We start from the raw sequence: 15,093 nt of genomic DNA on the forward strand, positions 1-15,093 counted from the left end.
AGTTAGATGGATAATTTCAGCAGAAAGCTGGAAACTATTATAAAACAGAAATCTTAGAACTGGAAATATAGCAAATTAGACACAGCTACAGAGAAGATCAGTAAACTAGAAGATACATGAAAAGAAAATAGCCAAATTAAAGCTTGAAAGAGATGAAAAATACAAAAACAACTGAAGATCTATGTGAATCTATCCTTAATTCCATTGTCTCCCCATACTAAAACTATTTTTGAATTTAATATGTATCATATTCAAGTGTGTCTCTATACATTTACTTCAAGTATGTATATATGTATTGTATGTTTGTGTACTAAACAACATAGAGCACTTTCACACTTTTAAAAACTTTATCTTAGTGGCTTTACAATTTGCTTGATCTTTTTGCTTGAATATTATATAAAACTCTTCTTATTAAACCATTTTCATTGACCCCCTCTTTATTTCAAATAACACAGCAAATTTTTCTTTAACATTTACTCAATGCATATTTTGCACAAAACTGTTATATTGTTTTATATATTTAGTGATTCTAAAGGTTTCTAGACAATTCCATATTTATTTTTCAACTTCAGTAACAAAAACCTAAGCTATGAAATAAAAACTGAAAACTAAGTAATCCATTTAAAGAAAGTAAAATACTGTGAGAGAAATAGAGATTAAATATCAGCACACAAAAAGACCTGGAGAAAGATGTGAAATTAAAATATTCAGAAAACTCTTCTTAAAATTTATCAATTACAAAATTCATAAATTCCCTAAGGAAGCTGAAAAAGGGGTCAATGTGATTGAAAACTAGTGGAAGAATAGATAATACAAAATGGTCCTCATTCTCTCAGAACTCTCATGTCACAAGGTAATAGTGTCCATTACAGATCATAAAGTGATGCTAAGAAATATTCAGTGATCAGACTAAACCATGATCAAACTGGATTTTCTGTGAATAAGGTGCATGAGACATTACAGAATGAGTGTTGTAGGAGTTTCAGTCCATTTGAACATTGGAAATACACAAATTTGTTCACTAGAATTTCTCATCAAGATAAACACTGACATGGTTACCAGGAAAATGGGATTGGGAGATGGGTTAAATAGATAGTAAGGATTAAGGAGTGCACTTGTAGTGATGAGTACTGGGTGTCGTAAGGGATTATTGAATTATTATATTGTACATCTAAAACTAAAATAACACTGTGTGTTAACTAACTGGAATTAAAATAAAAATTTAAAAAGCCAAAAAAACAAAAAACCCACACACACCAAAGATAAACATTGACATATATCTTCCAACTCAAGAAAACTAAAGAAACAGCATCTAGAATATTTGGAATTTGAAAAATATCACTAGCTGAAATAGGGAAAAATATAATTTTAACATATGAAAATTTCATTTTATTATAGCTGTTGAAATGAGGAGACTTGCTCCAGTAAAAATATTCAAAAGAAAGGCTTAATTCATTCCTGGAACAGGTTTTCTGTAATGAAAGTGATGAAGGTTAAGACAATATTTAACAGGGCACACTTTGTAATAGATATGTAAAAAGAAGGGTTTTGAACTATTTAATTTAATTCAACTTAAGCCTACCCCCAGAAAATACAACTTGACCTCAGGCAAGATGGCTGTTGGCAACTGAGACAAACCCTAATGGAGCTGACATCTTGAGGCTATCTGATGATTGCACTCCTTCAAGCTGGGCAGCCAGTCCCTCTTTGAAAAGAGAGAGAGAGAGAGAGAAATTTAGGATGCTAGGCAAAAACACATGCCAAACTCTTAACACAAAAATATGGAAATATTTTTCTCTTGGACCAGTCTCATAATGGTAAGACTTCTCCAATGTAAGTAATCCTCTGTGCTGGATATTTTTCTCCTTGACCCTCTAAATCCATTCTCAACCTTCACCTTGCCCTTTCACCTGACTCTTATTAAGCTTTCCTGACCTTTGGTTTGCTGTTGAGTTTAGCCAATGAGAATCAACTGCAAAAGATCAAGGAGCAATAGGAAAGGAAGGTCAGGATGTTTATTCCCCTGCCTCAATACTTCCAGGCTTTAGAATAGTGGTATACCACACCACAAGTCACTGCTTCTTCTCAGCCCTCCTCTACAGCTACTCCTTCTGTCCAAGTGTCAATAATGACTCTTTCCACCAGACTCTTCATGGTTACAAATGTGAGGACTGGCCATTGCTGCAGTAGGGTTGGGTTTATCATCATCCTATATATACCACCATTGCCTATACCTATACTAAAAAATCCTTTACTAGCTGTCTTCAATTATCCCCTCTTCCTATTTGGACCTTGGCTAATTCACTCTATTTAGAATTCTCTCTACTAATACTCTTCAAAGGCAATAAAGAAATTCACAGTAATAAATTGCGGGCAAGGGGTGGAATAGGAGGAAAAACTATTAAGGTGCAATTAACAAGGCTCACTTTGACGAGCAACAACAAATTTCTTCATTTTGCCAGGAAGACCTTCGCAATTTTGTGCCTCTGTCAACAACCCCCTTTTGATTCCTTGGAGCATCTGAACATATAATAATTGATCTGCCCAGAAACTACTTGGCTGGAAATCTTTCCAAAAATGCCGGGTCTCTTTGTTCACGAACCTGAAGAATTAGCGAACAGAGTTTATGGCGAATAAAACCCCACACACAGCTTGGGCAAATAATAAGGTGAAAGCAGTTTCTTATTAAAGTTATGATTAAGCTTATCACATCTAATCATAACAGTCTCACCAGGGAGAAAAGTAAGGAAGTCCTCATTATACATCACTACCTGCCAAAGCCAGAATTCTCTTAGGGAGGGAAAAAAAAGCCAAATAAGCAATAGCATGCTTTTAGAATACCTACCTTTACCCAAAGAACTTGGCCCCAAATGGAATGCACCTGATTAGCAATCACTTGACAAGTTAGTTGAACCAATTTTACCATGAAACTAATGAAGTTTAAGCTTTAGCTTCACTCACTTGTACAAATCCTTTTGAATGCTCCAGGGAGGTTCCTTCACAATGTGTTTACATAGTCAGTATGTGTTTGCAAAATTTGGCAAAATAAGAATTTTAATCACAATTGGTTACGACTTCTGTTTTTCTCCTCTCCTTTTCTCATCATTGGACTCCAACTGTGTTGGGTAATGTTAGAGTGATTACAGGCATTTATACAGCTGGGCTAAATAGCAGTTCAGTTAGGGATACATTCAGTTTTGATTGATGTCATATACGTATGTGGATCTCAGTCATCTCTGCAGTAGTTAAGTTATTGCAAGCTTTCCTTTTGTAGGAATGGCCTACAGGAATTTTCCCTCTGCCCAATGTGCCAACTCATCCTATACCAGACACAAAGGTGCCAGGACAAACTGTTACCTTATGTGAATATGGTGCCCAGGCCAAGGTATTACATGGTATGAACCAGTAACATGAGGGAATTAGACGAGAAACAAGGTTGAAAGATATGGATCCAGAAGCTTCTATGTGCAATAATGTGGATAATTTTCATATTAGACAGGTGATATTATACATAGATTCAGTTCTCAAAAATGCATAATTAAAACAGAAGTTCTCTCCTATCAGGCATATACTCAATAATACACAAGATACAGTTGCCAACAGTATACATGCCTTTTCTTTTTTGATAAGAATCATGCAAAAGAAGGATCAAACAGAATTCCTATGGTGAAAGAGTACAAATCTGTAGTCATCCTACAAGAACTATATCTATATTTTTATTATTATCAAAAATATAAAAAAGTGTCAATCAACCTCTCTAGAGGAAAGACTGAATTATCTTTCCATTCTCTTAATAGAAATGATATCACAAAACATTGTTATGTGAAGAAGCTGTCAAAATAGCATGCAGGGAAAAAGAAAGTATAAAAGACAAGTGGCAGGCTGTTAAATAATGTAAAAATCATTATTTTCCTGTATTTTTTATGTCTGTGATATTTGCCACCTTTTAAAAAATGTGTACTTGGTTGTGATTTCTTTTTCCAGATGAGTATTCACTTTTATATCTAATTTTATATTCATGAATTTTTATTCTTTTTCTTAAAGAAACGCCTGCCCAAGTTATAGAGGCTTCAAGGCCCATGAAAGCTGGATTTCCTTGCCAGTTGGCCTCAAATGCAGTAATGTACCTTCCAGGTTTGAGTGCTATCGAACTCCATAAACACAGAGCAAGGACTACATAGAATGGGGCATAAGGGAATGTCTCAATATGAGAATATGAGTAACTATGATGACTTCCATCTACCCAGAAATGTAACTTAGTCAATTGCTGTAAGAAGGTCATCAGGTGTATGCCATCATCCAGCAAGGAGCTATGAGGCTGGACTTCAGAAAAACTGCCCCTTTGTTCTCTTTGTCTACAGTACCGTCTAGCCAAAAGGAATTCAGATGAGTTCTCTGTGTCTTAGCTTCTTCATGCTGAAATTGGGTTGCCTCTGGGCTACTTTTCTTTACTATCTATCTCTGCAAAATGGCTTAAACTCACCCCACCTTCACCTTCCCTTGCTGAGACTTCTCAGAGAGCCCATGACCTCACAGTCCTGTATCATTCAAATTTCTACTTCACTGAGTTCTGGATTGCCCCACTTACAGCTCACTTCCTACACCTGGAATTCTCGCTCTTCCCCACTTGGCTAGGATACAGCCCTTCTTACTTCATTCTCTAAAACAACATTTGGACAAAGATAATTTATGCAGTAGGTTTTTACTAAATGTTTTGGTAATGGAAGAAGAATACAGAATAGTACTCAAACCAACATTGTTTTGAATAAACACCAGATATTACACTGTCTCAAAAGTCAGTGAACATGTCTTGCCCAGGAAATATTTTACTTCAGGCCAGTAGATATATGTCCATAAGCCCAAGATTCTTCCTTGTTTCCTCCTTCAGTCTAGAGCTTTTTTCTCATTTTCTCTTCAAGTTTCCTACCTTCATTCTTAAATCAATTGACAATTGCAATATTCTTTTTTATATTATTGTTTAGAGCAATTTTAATAATTTTTATCTAAATGAATCCCAAATAGAAAAGGTCCTGGTATGAGTTTTGACTATATTTGACTATATTTCATAAGGAAATAAGTCTTGTCAGGCATTAAAAGAAAAAAAGCCAGGGGACTGGGTGGCTCAGTTGGTTGAAAGACTGACTCTGGATTTCTGCTAGGGTCCTGATGTCAGGGTTGTAGGATAGAACCTGACTCGGACTCTATGCTCAGCAGGGAGTCTGCTTCTCTCTCTCTCTCTCTCTCTCTCTCTCTCTCTTCCTCCCCCTCTGCTCCTCCCCCTCACTTGTGTGCTTTCTCAAATAAATAAATAAATCTTTAAAAAAAAAAAAAAGAGGTTAAGTCTCTCTCAAAGAATTCATGCTGGTTTCTTCCCTAGCCATCCAACTTAAAATACATGCAGCCTTTTAAAGTAGAAAAATTTTTCCAATTTTCAAGTATTAGAAGACTTAAAAATTAAATGAAAAACTTTTAATAATTAAAATTTAAATTTTAAGTTTTTACTTAAGTTTCAGTTAGTTAACATACAGGGTAATATTAGTTTCAGATATACAAGATAGTGATTCAACACTTTCGTACAACACCCAGTGCTTATCACAGCAAGTGCAATTCTTAATCCCCATCACCTATTTTACCCATCCCCCACCCACTGGTTAAGCGGGCTCCATGCTCAGTGTGGGTGTGGCTTGAACTCATGACCTTGAAATAACAATTAATTCTCTACTGAAGGAGCCAGCCTGGTGCTCTAACAAAAAGTAAGATATTATAAATTATACAGATATAGAACTACCATCTATGACATTATTTCCAGTATAAATGTCATTATTATCACTTCCAGAGTTATCATTTTGAATTTCCTTTTTTCCTGTCATTAAATTAATTCCAGTTACAGAAATAGATGGCAATACCAAAAAAAACACAGAGATAAGGTAAATGGATACAACTATTCAGACCACGTTATAGGTCACTGTTAAGAAAACAGGGCTGTTTTACCAGCCCAGGAAAGGCTGCATCCATTCTTCAATGTGGACAAAAAGTACCTCACATATATCAGTTGGATTCTCCAGGTCTCTAATTCCTATATACAAAATAGAGCCACAAGATGAGAGAAAGAAATTATATCCTCTTCAAACATAAAACTTTCTTTTAAATAAAAGAATTATAGAATTATGAAAGACCTTAAAGATCATTAATTCTACTAGCCTAATTTTAAAGATAAAGAAAACTGAGATCCAAAGAACCTAACTGGCAAATGGAGGATCATATCTATATTCAAGGCCAAGCTGGGCACCAATGCATCTCTCTTGACCAGGCCATTCTAATCTCCAAAATGCAATCTACTTACTTAAATTTGGTGCTGAAAAGATTTACCGTTTTGTTTTAGTTGTTCAGGATACAGGATACAAAACCTGTGAGCATGTACCAATGACACACAAGTTGGAAATACCAGTTTTATATTTAGTCACACAAGAGTCTACTTGTTTTATGATTTTTTAAACAAATCCACTTGATATGCTAGGCTTATTACTATCCTTTTTTCTTTTTCCTTCAGAAATTAAACATTGATTTATCAGTGAAAACTCAATGTTATCAACATTTAATTACACAAGAGTTAATTGTGAAGCTAGGTGGAGTTTTAACAAAGGATCAATCTCTTCATTGCAAGAGAAATGAGTTTCTAATGGCTCATTGGTCTGCCATCCCTCCTCGCCTTCCCGGTGCTAGATGGAACCCTTTGCTGCCTATCTAGGTGTTAAATCACTTGTCTCTGACAGCTGATAAAAGGCATTTTTCCCCCCAAATGCTTTTAAAAAAAAAAAACAAAACAAAAAAACAAAACAAAAACAGAAAAGAGTAAGAAATAGAAAAAAAGCAATTACCTCATTGTGTTAGCACTACAATAGAGATCTTTTTTTTTTTTTTTTTTTTAAGATTTTTATTTATTTATTTGACAGAGAGAGATCACAAGCAGGCAGAGAGGCAGGCAGAGAGAGAGGAGGAAGCAGGCTCCCCACCGAGCAGAGAGCCCGATGTGGGCCTCGATCCCAGGACCCTGAGATCATGACCTGAGCCGAAGGCAGCGGCTCAACCCACTGAGCCACCCAGGCGCCCTACAATAGAGATCTTGAACTGTATTAGTCAAGGTCTGGTGGTTGCACATGATAGAAACCCACTTCAGTTTAGGCAAAATAGGGATATTATTGGAAGAATACTGAGGTGTCTTATATGAAGGCCAGAAGAAAGGGAGTGCTGTTGAACCTCAAGGACAACTGGTATTGCTACTGCTTTTCTCATCTCTGATTCCTTGTGCATTTTTTATTACATTCTCAGAGACTAATTTAAACCACAGGGAGGGGAATATGACTGCCAATAACTACTTTGCCTTCTACCCCCAGCACTCATGATGTTCAAGCTCTAAAAGTCCCAGGAAAGAACATAATTAGCCCAATTTGAGTAGGCATTCCTTCCTGGAAGACTTGCTATGGTCAGCAGACAGGACCTCACCAGGCAAAAATTTCATGGCTGAAAGAAGGTAGTGCTGCTTCCAGTAGAAAGAAGTGCTTGGAAGATTAAAAATTAAAAATAATTTAATAACCACTAAAAATATTTTCAATTAGGGAAGCCATAAGTACATCACTAGGGACAGCAGGGTATAAGTGGTTCTGGTCTCTGTTTCCAAATTTAATAGCTCTGGACCTTGTGCCAGTACCTTAATCCACTAAGTGCCCTTGACTTTGGTAATTAATTCACAAAATAGGAATAAATATTTAAAATTTCTAAAGGCAGGAGACTAGAGAGGGCATGTAGCATGAGCACATGCCTTGCAAACCTCCTACATGGAGACTGTATTTGACAAAGGGCCTTAGCTGCTCTGCTTTGAAATTCATTGACTGCTGTGTACCAAGGCTGCTCTCAGACAATAACTGAGTATGGGGGCAGTTGGAGGTGAGAGGACATTGTAAAAGGCAGACTAAGATTACTGGGAGACATAGTACTCTGTTGTCATCCAGTTTTGGCTTTGCTGCTTGATTCTAAGACTGCATGGCTATCTACAACATGTTGACCTAAACTCCTCTCCTTCACTTGAAATCAGACTTCCACTACAGTCTGAAGGATCGTCCAGTTTTTTATTCCCTTTCCATTTCTTTTACACAAACATTTCCCCAAATAAAATCCATGCATGTTTAGTTCTGTCTTTGTACCTGCTTCGCAGAGGACCTGGACTAATATAAGATGGTACCAGGTTTCCTTTATGATGTATGAGATGATTAAATGCATTTCACCTAGGATGATAGTCTATGAATAATTAAATCAAATGGAAGTTGTTTTTTTTTTTTTAAGTACAGATTCCAATTACTCCACCTCCATCTACCAAATAAAAGACTTGCAAACTTATACATAGAATTCTATATTTTATAAAAAGACTCTTGTTATCAGTGAAATCAATAAAACCACAGTATTTCCTTTCACTCTTCCCTCCTTCTTGAGGGTACTTAACAGGTTTGAACTTGACTCTCCCTGTTGGGAGAGGGAACATATATGATTAGTGTCAGCCGATGAATTTTGAAAGGAAATGACATGTTATTTCTAGGTTGGAGTATTTACCAGCTTGAGACCCTCCAGATAAGTGTGGGCTGCACACTGGTCCATAAACTACTACTTTCCAGTCAATGAAAAGATAAGTAGAAAATGGAAATAATAAACAGTAAGAAACCTTAATCATAATTTATTACGGCTTCAACATCCAAACATGTGATCAATGATTTGTCTTTATCATATTTTATAAAAGTATTGGTCCGTAACAGACTAGAAATAAAATAAATAAAAATTGATCTTCCACCACAGAGAGTTTGAAAAAAGTACTGCTTAGAACTTTCATTCTCTGGCACTGTGAATGACAGTGTTCAAGGTGATGATCATTCTACTAACTTGAATCCAAGAGAAATTAATGAGTGGAACTCATTAATCCCATCCCTAACTTCAGTTCTTAGTGAAACCAGAATGGAAATGTTAACTTGAATGGGAAATGAACTTTTGTTGGGTTAAGCCAGTAAGATTTGGGAACTGTTATTATGGCAAAATTTAGTTCATCCCAACCAATACAATCTCATAACTTAGGACAACATGCATAAGATGAAAATAGAAAATCTAGTCATTTGACTTACGGATCAAAAATCCCAAGATCTCATGAGAGGAACTGAGAAAGATGGAATTTAGAAATGGAATTGGTCAATGAAGAAACTTCTTTACATAGCATGCATTATTTTCTTTAATATTTCCAGTACGGGAAGTTAATCTTCATTAGGTATCTCTTTGTTCCAACTAGGGGTAAATTGTTGATAAATATTGAGTGTCAAACATCACAGTAAGCACTTTAGTTGGATTTCCATATTTAAATCTAATATAAACTCATGAGGAAGGTCCTATAATTAGCAGAAATTTATCAATAAAGAAAATGAGCATTGGAAAATTTAAGTAGCTTGTCTAAGGTCACAAAGCTAGTAAATATAGAGTCAGATGCAGAGTCAGGTAACTATACCCATTAATATGCTATTGACCCTTTGCCAGAGCTAAAATGTGCCTTTTTGTCTTTTCCATTCTACTGGACGTAATTCTTAGAAATGACAAGGCAGATTAAATTCAATCCCTTTCACTGTGATGGATATCTAAACATATTCAAAATATTAAAGGAAGCAGATAAGAAAACAAACATTGGGTACTTACTGTAAGTCTTGTAACATTTAATCCTCATAGTATAACCTTACACATGAGAAAATAAGGCTTAAAATATTTAAATAAGTCTTCCATGACTAAAATCATAAATGCTAGTATTGAGGTTCAACTACATGGTTTTTTCACTTCACTGTAGAGCCTGTTAATTATTGCATATAATAATTATTCTCCTTTGAGTTCATCTTTCCCAATACCTAAAAAATATTCATTCATTCATTCATTGGTTCTTTTCACTTGTAATAAAAATCAGTTTTTACTTTGGCCCATAACCTCCTGAATTTTCTGCCCCTTGTTAATGTCATTCTGAATTCACTTCAATCTGTTCTCCTCCTTATTCACTCAACCTCAATCATTGTAGATATTCTAGTTATTATTGTTGCATAACAACCCCCAAATCTTTGTGGTATAAAATAACATTCATGTAATATGCTCACAAAGTCTGGCCAGAAGAGTGGAAGGAATATTAATATGATATTGCAAGAAGTGTATGTGAGATGGACATACCTTGGTGGCCAATCACACTAGCCTGCTTGGTATTCCTTTACCCTGCAGGCAAATTTCTGTTTAGGGCCACCTGAAATGCATTTCACTCAGGTATCCGCCAGGCCAAATATCTTGTGTCCTTCAAGATTTTGCTCAAAACTTACCTTCTTGAAGAGGCTGTCTTTTTTCCATTGGACATTCTTTCCTGCTTTGTCGAAGATTAGTTGACCATAGAGTTGAGGGTCTATTTCTGGGTTCTCAATTCTGTTCCATTGATCTATGTGTCTGTTTTTGTGCCAGTACCATGCTGTCTTGATGATGACAGCTTTGTAATAGAGCTTGAAGTCCGGAATTGTGATGCCACCAACGTTGGCTTTCTTTTTCAATATCCCTTTGGCTATTCGAGGTCTTTTCTGGTTCCATATAAATTTTAGCATTATTTGTTCCATTTCTTTGAAAAAGATGGATAGACAGCCTCTTCAATAAATGGTGCTGGGAAAATTGGACAGCCACATGCAGAAAAATGAAATTGGACCATTTCCTTACACCACACACAAAAATAGACTCAAAATGGATGAAGGACCTCAATGTGCGAAAGGAATCCATCAAAATCCTTGAGGAGAACACAGGCGGCAACCTCTTCGACCTCAGCCGCAGCAACATCTTCCTAGGAACAACGCCAAAGGCAAGGGAAGTAAGGGCAAAAATGAACTATTGGGATTTCATCAAGATCAAAAGCTTTTGCACAGCAAAGGAAACAGTTAACAAAATCAAAAGACAACTGACAGAATGGGAGAAGATATTTGCAAACGACATATCAGATAAAGGACTAGTGTCCAGAATCTATAAAGAACTTAGCAAACACAACACCCAAAGAACAAATAATCCAATCAAAAAATGGGCAGAGGACATGAACAGACATTTCTTCAAAGAAGACATCCAGATGGCCAACAGACACATGAAAAAATGCTCCAGGGGCGCCTGGGTGGCTCAGTGGGTTAAGGCCTCTGCCTTCGGCTTGGGTCGTGATCCCAGGGTCCTGGGATCGAGCCCCGCATGGGGCTCTCTGCTCTGCAGGGAGCCTGCTAACTCCTCTCTCTCTCTCTCTGTCTGCCTCTCTGCCTACTTGTGATCTCTGTCTGTCAAATAAATAAATAAAATCTTTAAAAAAAAAAAAAAAAAAAAAAAAAAAAAAAAGAAAAAATGCTCCATATCACTCGGCATCAGGGAAATACAAATCAAAACCACAATGAGATATCAACTCACACCAGTCAGAATGGCTAAAATCAACAAGTCAGAAAATGACAGATGCTGGCGAGGATGCGGAGAAAGAGGAACCCTCCTACACTGTTGGTGGGAATGCAAGCTGGTGCAGCCACTCTTGAAAACAGCATGGAGGGTCCTCAAAATGAAAATAGAACTGCCCTCTGACCCAACAATTGCACTATTGGGTATTTACCCTAAAGATACAAATGTAGTGATCCAAAGGGGCACGTGTACCTAAATGTTTATAGCAGCAATGTCCACAACAGCCAAACTATGGAAAGAACCTAGATGTCCATCAACAGATGAATGGATCAAGAAGATGTGGTATATATACACAATGGAATACTATGCAGCCATCAAAAGAAATGAAATCTTGCCATTTGCAACAACATGGATGGAACTAGAGCGTATCATGCTTAGCGAAATAAGTCAAGCAGAGAAAGACAACTATCATATGATCTCCCTGATATGAGGAAGTGGCGATGCAACATGGGGCTTAAGTGGGTACGAGAAAAATAAATGAAACAAGATGGGATTGGGAGGGAGACAAACCATAAGTGACTTTTAATCTCACAAAACAAACTGAGGGTTGCTGGGGGGAGGGGGTTTGGGAGAAGGGGGTGGGATTATGGACATTGGGGAGGGTATGTGCTTTGGTGAGTGCTGTGAAGTGTGTAAACCTGGTGATTCACAGACCTGTACCCCTGGGGATAAAAATATATGTTTATAAAAAATAAAAAATTAAATAAAATTAAAAAAAAAAAACTTACCTTCTTCAAAGAGACTTACCCTGACTGGTGACAAAGATTCTGTCTTTATCCAAACATAATCATGCTCTCTGAGCCCTTTTCTTGACTAGGCTTCAACCCTGGACCTGGTCTTCCAGTCTTTAACCTGCCCAACACAGTTCTAGTAAGAATCCTGCTAAGTAAGCATATTTCATCCTTGGGTATCTGATCTCCCTTGATATCTAATCAAGATTCTCATACCTCAGTGTTGGTGAATAAGTCCTTCATCTACCTTGAACAGGAAACCAATTAATCAAGAATACTCCTATCCTTGATGTACCCGTCTTAGTAATATTCCATCCACTGATTCCCTTGTGCTGTTTCTTGGCTATAAATTTCCAACTGTCTTTGCTATATTTGGAATGGAGCCAAATCTTTTTCTTCTATTATGATACCCCTATTGCGATAATCTTGAATAAAGATTGAATAAAATCTTAATCATTTTAACAAGTGTCAGAATATTTTTTTCTTTAACACTAGTCTACTTTACAGTGCAGCCTAAACACACATTAAACACAATTTGCATTTCTATGAGTGAAAATCATTTGCACTATTTTCAGTTTTCTACAATTTATATTATTGTCAGATAGTTTAATCAAAGACAAAGGCAGAGTGGAATGGGCTAGTGGGGACAACAATTAAAATTGAGAAATCATTCACAATCTTTTCCTTTTATTAACCATAACCAATAGTTAAACTCAGGTTACTAGTTTAGTCTACTAAATCTAAGAGGCCTATCTGTCTATCTTCTAACCTTTAGACCCAAGACTCACCACCTATAACTGATTTCCTAAAAGAAAAATAAGTTGTCAATCTCCAGTTTCCCTTCTCTGCATAATTGTTTAAGTACCATTCTAGGCAGGCCCACTTGGCTTCAGGCAGTGAGAATGCCTAAGGATCCCTTGAAGGTATCCCAACAATTTGGCTGAGACTACATTGTCTCTGTCTGTCTTGTGGTTTCACTGTGGAGGAAAAAGATGTTAATCACAGTTTAAAAGTATATCCTAATTTGTGTAAGAGGAAAGTTAAAAGAGGGAGAGAGTGACAAAGTAGGGAAAAGATAACTGAGCAAGAAACACAGAAAGACAAATAGCACCCTGCAGAAATAACTACTTATCCAAACAATCTTACTGGTAACCCTAACTTATCTCCTCCTAATGATGATAATAATAACAGTAATAGACAAGAAAGAAAGAAAAAAAAACTATCTAAAACCATACAAGATTACAGTAGGTTCTGCCAAAGACTCCGCCTTTCCTTTAACTCAGTAACTTGATACGCTACTTCTGTGTGAAAGATAGACTATGGATTCATACTTTCTAAGAAGACTGTAAAATAAAGAGGTAGCTAGGCATGGATGGCTATGTATTTCCCCCTTAGGACTGCCTTTGCTGTATCCCATAGGTTTTGGGCCAAAGTGTCTTCATTCTCATTGGTTTCCATGAATTGTTTAAGTTCTTCTTTGATTTCCTGGATTAATCCAAATATTCTTAAGCACGGTGGTCTTTAGCTTCCAAGTGTTTGAATTCTTTTCAAACTTTTTTTCTTATGGTTGAGTTCCAATTTCAAAGCACTGTGGTCTGAGAATATGCAGGGAATAATCTCAATCTTTTGGTATCGGTTGAGCCCTGATTTGTGACTCAGTATGTGGTTTATTCTGGAGAAAGTTCCATGTGTGCTTGAGAAGAATGAGTATTCTGTATATATCTGTGAAGTCCATCTGGCCCAATATGTCATTTAATGCTCTTGTTCATTGATTTTCTGCTTGGATGACCTATTACTGAGATTGGCATGTTAAGATCCCCTACTATTAATGTATTCATATCAATATGACTCTTTATATTTATTAACATTTGTCTTATGTAGTTGGCTATTCCCATATTGGGGGCATAAATATTTACAATTGTTAGATCTGCTTGGTAGACATACCCTTCAAGAAGGATGTAGTGTCCTTCTTTAACTCTGATTACAGTCTTTAAAACTGATTTATTTGATATGAGAATCACTACCCCTCCTTTATTTTTAAGGCCAATTGGCATGAAAGATGCTTCTTCAGCCCTTCACTTTCAGTCTGGATGTATCCTTAGATCCCAAATGGGTCTCTTGTAGACAATATATGGATGGGTCCTGTTGTTTTATCCAATCTGCAACCCTGTGCCATTTTATGGGAGCATTTAAGCCATTCACATTGAGAGTGATTATTGAAAGATACCTTTTTATTGAGATCATGTTGCCTGTGAACTCCCTGTTTCTTTAGATTATCTCTGTAAATTTCTGTTCTATGACATTCTTGAGTTCTTTCTTCTTTTATAGAACCCCCCCCCTTAATATTTCTTGTAGTGCCAGCTTGGTGGTCACACACTCTTTTAACCTTGCTGGTCTTGGAAGCTCTTTATCTCTCAAGCTTCCCTCAAAAAAATTGAAAAATCCAGAATACACCAGCTCTCTTTACATCTTAAAGAACTGGAGAATCAACAATAAATTAAGCCAACCCCACACACAAGAAGGGAAATAATCAAGATTAGAGCAGAGATCAATGAGATAAAAATGAGGGATACAGTAGAACACATCAAGGAAACTACAAGCTGGTTTTTTGCAAGAATCAATAAGATTAATAAACCATTGGCCAAAATAATCCAAAAGAAAAGAGAGAGGACCCAAATTAATAAAATTATGAATGAAAGGGGAAAGATCATGACTAGCACCAAGGAAATAGAAACAATAATCAGAAATTATTATCAACAGTTATATGCCAATAAATTAAGCAACCTCGATGAAATTGATGCATTCCTGGAAATCCTATTAACTTCCAAAACTGAATCAG

This window comes from Mustela putorius, unplaced genomic scaffold, assembly GCF_011764305.1.
Source record: "Mustela putorius furo isolate JIRA1106 unplaced genomic scaffold, ASM1176430v1.1 tig00000129_pilon_pilon_pilon, whole genome shotgun sequence".
In the NCBI taxonomy this organism is placed as follows: domain Eukaryota; kingdom Metazoa; phylum Chordata; class Mammalia; order Carnivora; family Mustelidae; genus Mustela; species Mustela putorius.